Genomic DNA, 11,481 nt, shown 5'->3' on the forward strand with positions numbered 1-11,481 from the left:
ACAAAAGCCATTGAGCATTGTGATGACAGGCATCATGGAGAATTGTGAAGAAAGGGGTCATGGGGAATTGTAATGACTATAGAGAAATGTGATGAAAATGGTCAGCAAGCAAAGTGATTAAAGTGGTCATTTAGAATTGTCATGAAAAACTATATAGAGCATTGTGATGACAAAGGTCATGGAGAACTGTGATGACACGGTCATGGAACATTGTCATGACAAGAATTATGGAGCATTTTGATGACACGGTCATGGAACATTGTGATGACAAGAATTATGGAGCACTGTGATGACACGGTCATGGAACATTGTGATGACAAGAATTATGGAGCATTGTGATGACACGGTCATGGAACATTGTGATGACAAGAATTCTGGAGCATTGTGATGACAAGGGCCTTGGAGCATTGTAATGACACAGTCATGGAACATTGTGATGACAAGAATTCTGGAGCATTGTGATGAGAAGGGCCATGGAGAATTGTGATGACATGGTCATGGAACATGGTGATGACAAGAATTCTGGAGCATTGTGATGACAAGGGCCATGGAGCATTGTGATGACAAGTGTCACGGAGCATTGTAATGAGAGGTTTCATTGTGCACCGTGATGACAAGGGGGATGGAGTATTGTGATGAAACTGGTCCTGGAGCATTGTGATAACAAAAGCCATTGAGCATTGTGATGACAGGCATCATGGAACATTGTGAAGAAAGGGGTCATGGGGAATTGTAATGACAATAGAGAAATGTGATGAAAATTGTCAGCAAGCAAAGTGATTAAAGTGGTCATTTAGAATTGTCATGAAAAACTATATAGAGCATTGTGATGACAAAGGTCATGGAGAATTGTGATGACCAGGGTCATTTAGCATTGTGATGACACGGTCATGGAACATTGTGATGACAAGAATTATGGAGCATTGTGATGACACGGTCATGGAACATTGTGATGACAAGAATTAAGGAGCATTGTGATGACACGGTCATGGAACATTGTGATGACAAAAATTCTGGAGCATTGTGATTACAAGGGCCATGGAGCATTGTGATGACACGGTCATGGAACATTGTCATGACAAGAATTCTGGAGCATTGTGATGACAAGGGCCATGGAGCAATGTGATGACACGGTCATGGAATATTGTGATGACAAGTATTCTGGAGAATTGTGATGACAAGGGCCATGGAGCATTGTGATGACCTGGTCATGGAACATTGTGATGACAAGAATTCTGGAGCATTTTGATGACACGGTCATGGAACATTGTGATGACAATAATTATGGAGCATTGTGATGACAAGGGCCATGGTGCATTGTGATGACACGGTCATGGAACATTGTGATGAAAAGAATTCTGGAGCATTGTGATGACAAGGGCCATGGAGCATTGTGATGACACGGTCATGGAACATTGTGATGACAAGAATTATGGAGCATTGTGATGACAAGGGCCATGGAGCATTGTGATGACATGGTCATCGAACATTGTGATGACAAGAATTCTGGAGCATTGTGATGACAAGGGCCATGGAGCATTGTGATGACACGGTCATGGAACATTGTGATGACAAGGGCCATGGAGCATTGTGATGACACGGTCATGGAACATTGTGATGACAAGAATTCTGGAGCATTGTGATGACAAGGGCCATGGAGCATTGTAATGACACGGTCATGGAACATTGTGATGACAAGAATTCTGGAGCATTGTGATGAGAAGGGCCATGGAGAATTGTGATGACATGGTCATGGAACATGGTGATGACAAGAATTCTGGAGCATTGTGATGACAAGGGCCATGGAGCATTGTGATGACAAGTGTCACGGAGCATTGTAATGAGAGGTTTCATTGTGCACCGTGATGACAAGGGGGATGGAGTATTGTGATGAAACTGGTCCTGGAGCATTGTGATAACAAAAGCCATTGAGCATTGTGATGACAGGCATCATGGAACATTGTGAAGAAAGGGGTCATGGGGAATTGTAATGACAATAGAGAAATGTGATGAAAATTGTCAGCAAGCAAAGTCATTAAAGTGGTCATTTAGAATTGTCATGAAAAACTATATAGAGCATTGTGATGACAAAGGTCATGGAGAACTGTGATGACCAGGGTCATTTAGCATTGTGATGACACGGTCATGGAACATTGTGATGACAAGAATTATGGAGCATTGTGATGACACGGTCATGGAACATTGTGATGACAAGAATTCTGGAGCATTGTGATGACAAGGGCCATGGAGCAATGTGATGACACGGTCATGGAACATTGTGATGACAAGAATTCTGGAGAATTGTGATGACAAGGGCCATGGAGCATTGTGATGACCTGGTCATGGAACATTGTGATGACAAGAATTCTGGAGCATTTTGATGACACGGTCATGGAACATTGTGATGACAATAATTATGGAGCATTGTGATGACACGGTCATGGAACATTGTGATGACAAGAATTCTGGAGCATTGTGATGACAAGGGCCATGGAGCATTGTGATGACACGGTCATGGAACATTGTGATGACAAGAATTATGGAGCATTGTGATAACAAGGGCCATGGAGCATTGTGATGACATGGTCATCGAACATTGTGATGACAAGAATTCTGGAGCATTGTGATGACAAGGGCCATGGAGCATTGTGATGACACGGTCATGGAACATTGTAATGACAAGAATTCTCGAGCATTGTGTTGACAAGGACCATGGAGCATTGTGATGACACGGTCATGGAACATTGTGATGACAAGAATTCTGGAGCATTGTGTTGACAAAGGCCATGGAGCATTGTGATGACAAGTGTCATGGAGCATTGTGATGATAAGAATTCTGGAGCAATATGATGACAAGGGCCTTGGAGAATTGTGATGACATGGTCATGGAACATTGTGATGACAAGAATTCTAGAGCATTGTGATGACATTTGTCATGGAGCATTGTAATGAAACTTTTCATTGTGCACCGTGATGAGAAGGGGGATGGAGTATTGTGATGAAACTGGTCCTGGAGCATTGTGATAACAAAAACCATTGAGCATTGTGATGATAGGCATCATGGAGCATTGTGAAGAAGGGGGTCATGGGAAATTGTAATGACAATAGAGAAATGTGATGAAAATGGTCAGCAAGCAAAGTGATTAAAGTGGTCATTTACAATTGTCATGAATAACTATATAGAGCATTGTGATGACAAAGGTCATGGAGAACTGTGATGACCAGGGTCATGTAGCATTGTGATGACACGGTCATGGAACATTGTGATGACAAGAATTATGGAGCATTGTGATGACAAGGGCCATGGTGCATTGTGATGACACGGTCATGGAACTTTGTGATGACAAGCAATCTGGAACATTGTGATGAAAAGGGCCATGGAGCATTGTGATGACATGGTCATGGAACATTGTGATGACAAGAATTCTGGAGCATTGTGATGAGAAGGGCCATGGAGAATTGTGATGACATGGTCATGGAACATGGTGATGACAAGAATTCTGGAGCATTTTGATGACACGGTCATGGAACATTGTGATGACAAGAATTATGGAGAATTGTGATGACACGGTCATGGAACATTTTGATGACAAGATTTATGGAGCATTGTGATGACACGGTCATGGAACATTGTGATGACAAGAAATCTGGAGCATTGTGATGACAAGGGCCATGGAGCATTGTGATGACACGGTCATGGAACATTGTGATGACAAGAATTCTGGAGCATTGTGATGACAAGGGCCATGGAGCAATGTGATGATAGGCATCATGGAGCATTGTGAAGAAGGGGGTCATGGGAAATTGTAATGACAATAGAGAAATGTGATGAAAATGGTCAGCAAGCAAAGTGATTAAAGTGGTCATTTAGAATTGTCATGAAAAACTATATAGAGCATTGTGATGACAAAGGTCATGGAGAACTGTGATGATCAGGGTCATGTAGCATTGTGATGACACGGTCATGGAACATTGTGATGACAAGAATTATGGAGGATTGTGATGACACGGTCATGGAACATTGTGATGACAAGAATTATGGAGCATTGTGATGACACGGTCATGGAACATTGTGATGACAAGAATTCTGGAGCATTGTGATGACAAGGGCCATGGAGCATTGTGATGACATGGTCATGGAACATGGTGATGACAAGAATTCTGGAGCATTGTGATGACAAGGGCCATGGAGAATTGTGATAACATGGTCATGGAACATGGTGATGACAAGAATTCTGGAGCATTGTGATGACACGGTCATGGAACATTGTGATGACTAGAATTAGGGAGCATTGTGATGACACGGTCATGGAACATTTTGATGAGAAGAATTATGGAGCATTGTGATGACACGGTCATGGAACATTGTGATGACAAGAAATCTGGAGGATTGTTATGAAAAGGGCCATGGAGCATTGTGATAACACGGTCATGGAACATTGTGATGACAAGAATTCTGGAGCATTGTGATGACAAGGGCCATGGTGCATTGTGATGACACGGTCATGGAACATTGTGATGACAAGAATTCTGGAGCATTGTGATGACAAGAATTCTGGAGCATTGTGATGACACGGTCATGGAGCATTGTGATGACAAGAATTCTGAAGCATTGTGATGACACGGTTATGGAACATTTTCATGACAAGAATTCTGGAGCATTGTGATGACACGGTCATGGAACATTGTGATGACAAGAATTCTGGAGTATTGTGATGACAAGGGCCATGGAGCATTGTGATGACACGGTCATGGAACATTGTGATGACAAGAATTCTGGAGCATTGTGATGACAAGGGCCATGGTGCATTGTGGTGACACGGTCATGGAACTTTGTGATGACAAGCAATCTGGAGCATTGTGATGACCAGGACCATGGAGCATTGTGTTGACACGTTCATGGAACATTGTGATGACAAGAATTCTGGAACATTGTGATGACAAGAATTCTGGAGCATTGTGATGACACGGTCATGGAACATTGTGATGACAAGAATTCTGGAGCATTGTGATGACACGGTCATGGAACATTGTGATGACAAGAATTCTGGAGCATTGTGATGACACGGTCATGGAACATTGTGATGACAAGAATTCTGGAGCATTGTGATGACACGGTCATGGAACATTGTGATGACAAGAATTCTGGAGCATTGTGATGAGAAGGGCCATGGAGAATTGTGATGACATGGTCATGGAACATGGTGATGACAAGAATTCTGGAGCATTGTGATGACAAGGGCCATGGAGCATTGTGATGACAAGTGTCACGGAGCATTGTAATGAGAGGTTTCATTGTGCACCGTGATGACAAGGGGGATGGAGTATTGTGATGAAACTGGTCCTGGAGCATTGTGATAACAAAAGCCATTGAGCATTGTGATGACAGGCATCATGGAACATTGTGAAGAAAGGGGTCATGGGGAATTGTAATGACAATAGAGAAATGTGATGAAAATTGTCAGCAAGCAAAGTGATTAAAGTGGTCATTTAGAATTGTCATGAAAAACTATATAGAGCATTGTGATGACAAAGGTCATGGAGAATTGTGATGACCAGGGTCATTTAGCATTGTGATGACACGGTCATGGAACATTGTGATGACAAGAATTATGGAGCATTGTGATGACACGGTCATGGAACATTGTGATGACAAGAATTAAGGAGCATTGTGATGACACGGTCATGGAACATTGTGATGACAAAAATTCTGGAGCATTGTGATTACAAGGGCCATGGAGCATTGTGATGACACGGTCATGGAACATTGTCATGACAAGAATTCTGGAGCATTGTGATGACAAGGGCCATGGAGCAATGTGATGACACGGTCATGGAATATTGTGATGACAAGTATTCTGGAGAATTGTGATGACAAGGGCCATGGAGCATTGTGATGACCTGGTCATGGAACATTGTGATGACAAGAATTCTGGAGCATTTTGATGACACGGTCACGGAACACTGTGATGACAATAATTATGGAGCATTGTGATGACAAGGGCCATGGTGCATTGTGATGACACTGTCATGGAACATTGTGATGAAAAGAATTCTGGAGCATTGTGATGACAAGGGCCATGGAGCATTGTGATGACACGGTCATGGAACATTGTGATGACAAGAATTATGGAGCATTGTGATGACAAGGGCCATGGAGCATTGTGATGACATGGTCATCGAACATTGTGATGACAAGAATTCTGGAGCATTGTGATGACAAGGGCCATGGAGCATTGTGATGACACGGTCATGGAACATTGTGATGACAAGGGCCATGGAGCATTGTGATGACACGGTCATGGAACATTGTGATGACAAGAATTCTGGAGCATTGTGATGACAAGGGCCATGGAGCATTGTAATGACACGGTCATGGAACATTGTGATGACAAGAATTCTGGAGCATTGTGATGACAAGGGCCATGGAGCATTGTGATGACAAGTGTCACGGAGCATTGTAATGAGAGGTTTCATTGTGCACCGTGATGACAAGGGGGATGGAGTATTGTGATGAAACTGGTCCTGGAGCATTGTGATAACAAAAGCCATTGAGCATTGTGATGACAGGCATCATGGAACATTGTGAAGAAAGGGGTCATGGGGAATTGTAATGACAATAGAGAAATGTGATGAAAATTGTCAGCAAGCAAAGTCATTAAAGTGGTCATTTAGAATTGTCATGAAAAACTATATAGAGCATTGTGATGACAAAGGTCATGGAGAACTGTGATGACCAGGGTCATTTAGCATTGTGATGACACGGTCATGGAACATTGTGATGACAAGAATTATGGAGCATTGTGATGACACGGTCATGGAACATTGTGATGACAAGAATTCTGGAGCATTGTGATGACAAGGGCCATGGAGCAATGTGATGACATGGTCATGGAACATGGTGATGACAAGAATTCTGGAGCATTTTGATGACACGGTCATGGAACATTGTGATGACAAGAATTATGGAGAATTGTGATGACACGGTCATGGAACATTGTAATGACAAGAATTCTCGAGCATTGTGTTGACAAGGACCATGGAGCATTGTGATGACACGGTCATGGAACATTGTGATGACAAGAATTCTGGAGCATTGTGTTGACAAAGGCCATGGAGCATTGTGATGACAAGTGTCATGGAGCATTGTGATGATAAGAATTCTGGAGCAATATGATGACAAGGGCCTTGGAGAATTGTGATGACATGGTCATGGAACATTGTGATGACAAGAATTCTAGAGCATTGTGATGACATTTGTCATGGAGCATTGTAATGAAACTTTTCATTGTGCACCGTGATGAGAAGGGGGATGGAGTATTGTGATGAAACTGGTCCTGGAGCATTGTGATAACAAAAACCATTGAGCATTGTGATGATAGGCATCATGGAGCATTGTGAAGAAGGGGGTCATGGGAAATTGTAATGACAATAGAGAAATGTGATGAAAATGGTCAGCAAGCAAAGTGATTAAAGTGGTCATTTACAATTGTCATGAATAACTATATAGAGCATTGTGATGACAAAGGTCATGGAGAACTGTGATGACCAGGGTCATGTAGCATTGTGATGACACGGTCATGGAACATTGTGATGACAAGAATTATGGAGCATTGTGATGACAAGGGCCATGGTGCATTGTGATGACACGGTCATGGAACTTTGTGATGACAAGCAATCTGGAACATTGTGATGAAAAGGGCCATGGAGCATTGTGATGACATGGTCATGGAACATTGTGATGACAAGAATTCTGGAGCATTGTGATGAGAAGGGCCATGGAGAATTGTGATGACATGGTCATGGAACATGGTGATGACAAGAATTCTGGAGCATTTTGATGACACGGTCATGGAACATTGTGATGACAAGAATTATGGAGAATTGTGATGACACGGTCATGGAACATTTTGATGACAAGATTTATGGAGCATTGTGATGACACGGTCATGGAACATTGTGATGACAAGAAATCTGGAGCATTGTGATGACAAGGGCCATGGAGCATTGTGATGACACGGTCATGGAACATTGTGATGACAAGAATTCTGGAGCATTGTGATGACAAGGGCCATGGAGCAATGTGATGATAGGCATCATGGAGCATTGTGAAGAAGGGGGTCATGGGAAATTGTAATGACAATAGAGAAATGTGATGAAAATGGTCAGCAAGCAAAGTGATTAAAGTGGTCATTTAGAATTGTCATGAAAAACTATATAGAGCATTGTGATGACAAAGGTCATGGAGAACTGTGATGATCAGGGTCATGTAGCATTGTGATGACACGGTCATGGAACATTGTGATGACAAGAATTATGGAGGATTGTGATGACACGGTCATGGAACATTGTGATGACAAGAATTATGGAGCATTGTGATGACACGGTCATGGAACATTGTGATGACAAGAATTCTGGAGCATTGTGATGACAAGGGCCATGGAGCATTGTGATGACATGGTCATGGAACATGGTGATGACAAGAATTCTGGAGCATTGTGATGACAAGGGCCATGGAGAATTGTGATAACATGGTCATGGAACATGGTGATGACAAGAATTCTGGAGCATTGTGATGACACGGTCATGGAACATTGTGATGACTAGAATTAGGGAGCATTGTGATGACACGGTCATGGAACATTTTGATGAGAAGAATTATGGAGCATTGTGATGACACGGTCATGGAACATTGTGATGACAAGAAATCTGGAGGATTGTTATGAAAAGGGCCATGGAGCATTGTGATAACACGGTCATGGAACATTGTGATGACAAGAATTCTGGAGCATTGTGATGACAAGGGCCATGGTGCATTGTGATGACACGGTCATGGAACATTGTGATGACAAGAATTCTGGAGCATTGTGATGACAAGAATTCTGGAGCATTGTGATGACACGGTCATGGAGCATTGTGATGACAAGAATTCTGAAGCATTGTGATGACACGGTTATGGAATATTTTCATGACAAGAATTCTGGAGCATTGTGATGACACGGTCATGGAACATTGTGATGACAAGAATTCTGGAGTATTGTGATGACAAGGGCCATGGAGCATTGTGATGACACGGTCATGGAACATTGTGATGACAAGAATTCTGGAGCATTGTGATGACAAGGGCCATGGTGCATTGTGGTGACACGGTCATGGAACTTTGTGATGACAAGCAATCTGGAGCATTGTGATGACCAGGACCATGGAGCATTGTGTTGACACGTTCATGGAACATTGTGATGACAAGAATTCTGGAACATTGTGATGACAAGAATTCTGGAGCATTGTGATGACACGGTCATGGAACATTGTGATGACAAGAATTCTGGAGCATTGTGATGACACGGTCATGGAACATTGTGATGACAAGAATTCTGGAGCATTGTGATGACACGGTCATGGAACATTGTGATGACAAGAATTCTGGAGCATTGTGATGACACGGTCATGGAACATTGTGATGACAAGAATTCTGGAGCATTGTGATGAGAAGGGCCATGGAGAATTGTGATGACATGGTCATGGAACATGGTGATGACAAGAATTCTGGAGCATTGTGATGACAAGGGCCATGGAGCATTGTGATGACAAGTGTCACGGAGCATTGTAATGAGAGGTTTCATTGTGCACCGTGATGACAAGGGGGATGGAGTATTGTGATGAAACTGGTCCTGGAGCATTGTGATAACAAAAGCCATTGAGCATTGTGATGACAGGCATCATGGAACATTGTGAAGAAAGGGGTCATGGGGAATTGTAATGACAATAGAGAAATGTGATGAAAATTGTCAGCAAGCAAAGTGATTAAAGTGGTCATTTAGAATTGTCATGAAAAACTATATAGAGCATTGTGATGACAAAGGTCATGGAGAATTGTGATGACCAGGGTCATTTAGCATTGTGATGACACGGTCATGGAACATTGTGATGACAAGAATTATGGAGCATTGTGATGACACGGTCATGGAACATTGTGATGACAAGAATTAAGGAGCATTGTGATGACACGGTCATGGAACATTGTGATGACAAAAATTCTGGAGCATTGTGATTACAAGGGCCATGGAGCATTGTGATGACACGGTCATGGAACATTGTCATGACAAGAATTCTGGAGCATTGTGATGACAAGGGCCATGGAGCAATGTGATGACACGGTCATGGAATATTGTGATGACAAGTATTCTGGAGAATTGTGATGACAAGGGCCATGGAGCATTGTGATGACCTGGTCATGGAACATTGTGATGACAAGAATTCTGGAGCATTTTGATGACACGGTCACGGAACACTGTGATGACAATAATTATGGAGCATTGTGATGACAAGGGCCATGGTGCATTGTGATGACACTGTCATGGAACATTGTGATGAAAAGAATTCTGGAGCATTGTGATGACAAGGGCCATGGAGCATTGTGATGACACGGTCATGGAACATTGTGATGACAAGAATTATGGAGCATTGTGATGACAAGGGCCATGGAGCATTGTGATGACATGGTCATCGAACATTGTGATGACAAGAATTCTGGAGCATTGTGATGACAAGGGCCATGGAGCATTGTGATGACACGGTCATGGAACATTGTGATGACAAGGGCCATGGAGCATTGTGATGACACGGTCATGGAACATTGTGATGACAAGAATTCTGGAGCATTGTGATGACAAGGGCCATGGAGCATTGTAATGACACGGTCATGGAACATTGTGATGACAAGAATTCTGGAGCATTGTGATGACAAGGGCCATGGAGCATTGTGATGACAAGTGTCACGGAGCATTGTAATGAGAGGTTTCATTGTGCACCGTGATGACAAGGGGGATGGAGTATTGTGATGAAACTGGTCCTGGAGCATTGTGATAACAAAAGCCATTGAGCATTGTGATGACAGGCATCATGGAACATTGTGAAGAAAGGGGTCATGGGGAATTGTAATGACAATAGAGAAATGTGATGAAAATTGTCAGCAAGCAAAGTCATTAAAGTGGTCATTTAGAATTGTCATGAAAAACTATATAGAGCATTGTGATGACAAAGGTCATGGAGAACTGTGATGACCAGGGTCATTTAGCATTGTGATGACACGGTCATGGAACATTGTGATGACAAGAATTATGGAGCATTGTGATGACACGGTCATGGAACATTGTGATGACAAGAATTCTGGAGCATTGTGATGACAAGGGCCATGGAGCAATGTGATGACACGGTCATGGAACATTGTGATGACAAGAATTCTGGAGAATTGTGATGACAAGGGCCATGGAGCATTGTGATGACCTGGTCATGGAACATTGTGATGACAAGAATTCTGGAGCATTTTGATGACACGGTCATGGAACATTGTGATGACAATAATTATGGAGCATTGTGATGACAAGGGCCATGGTGCATTGTGATGACACGGTCATGGAACATTGTGATGACAAGAATTCTGGAGCATTGTGATGACAAGGGCCATGGAGCATTGTGATG

This window comes from Balaenoptera acutorostrata, unplaced genomic scaffold (assembly GCF_949987535.1).
Source record: "Balaenoptera acutorostrata unplaced genomic scaffold, mBalAcu1.1 scaffold_33, whole genome shotgun sequence".
NCBI lineage: Eukaryota > Metazoa > Chordata > Mammalia > Artiodactyla > Balaenopteridae > Balaenoptera > Balaenoptera acutorostrata.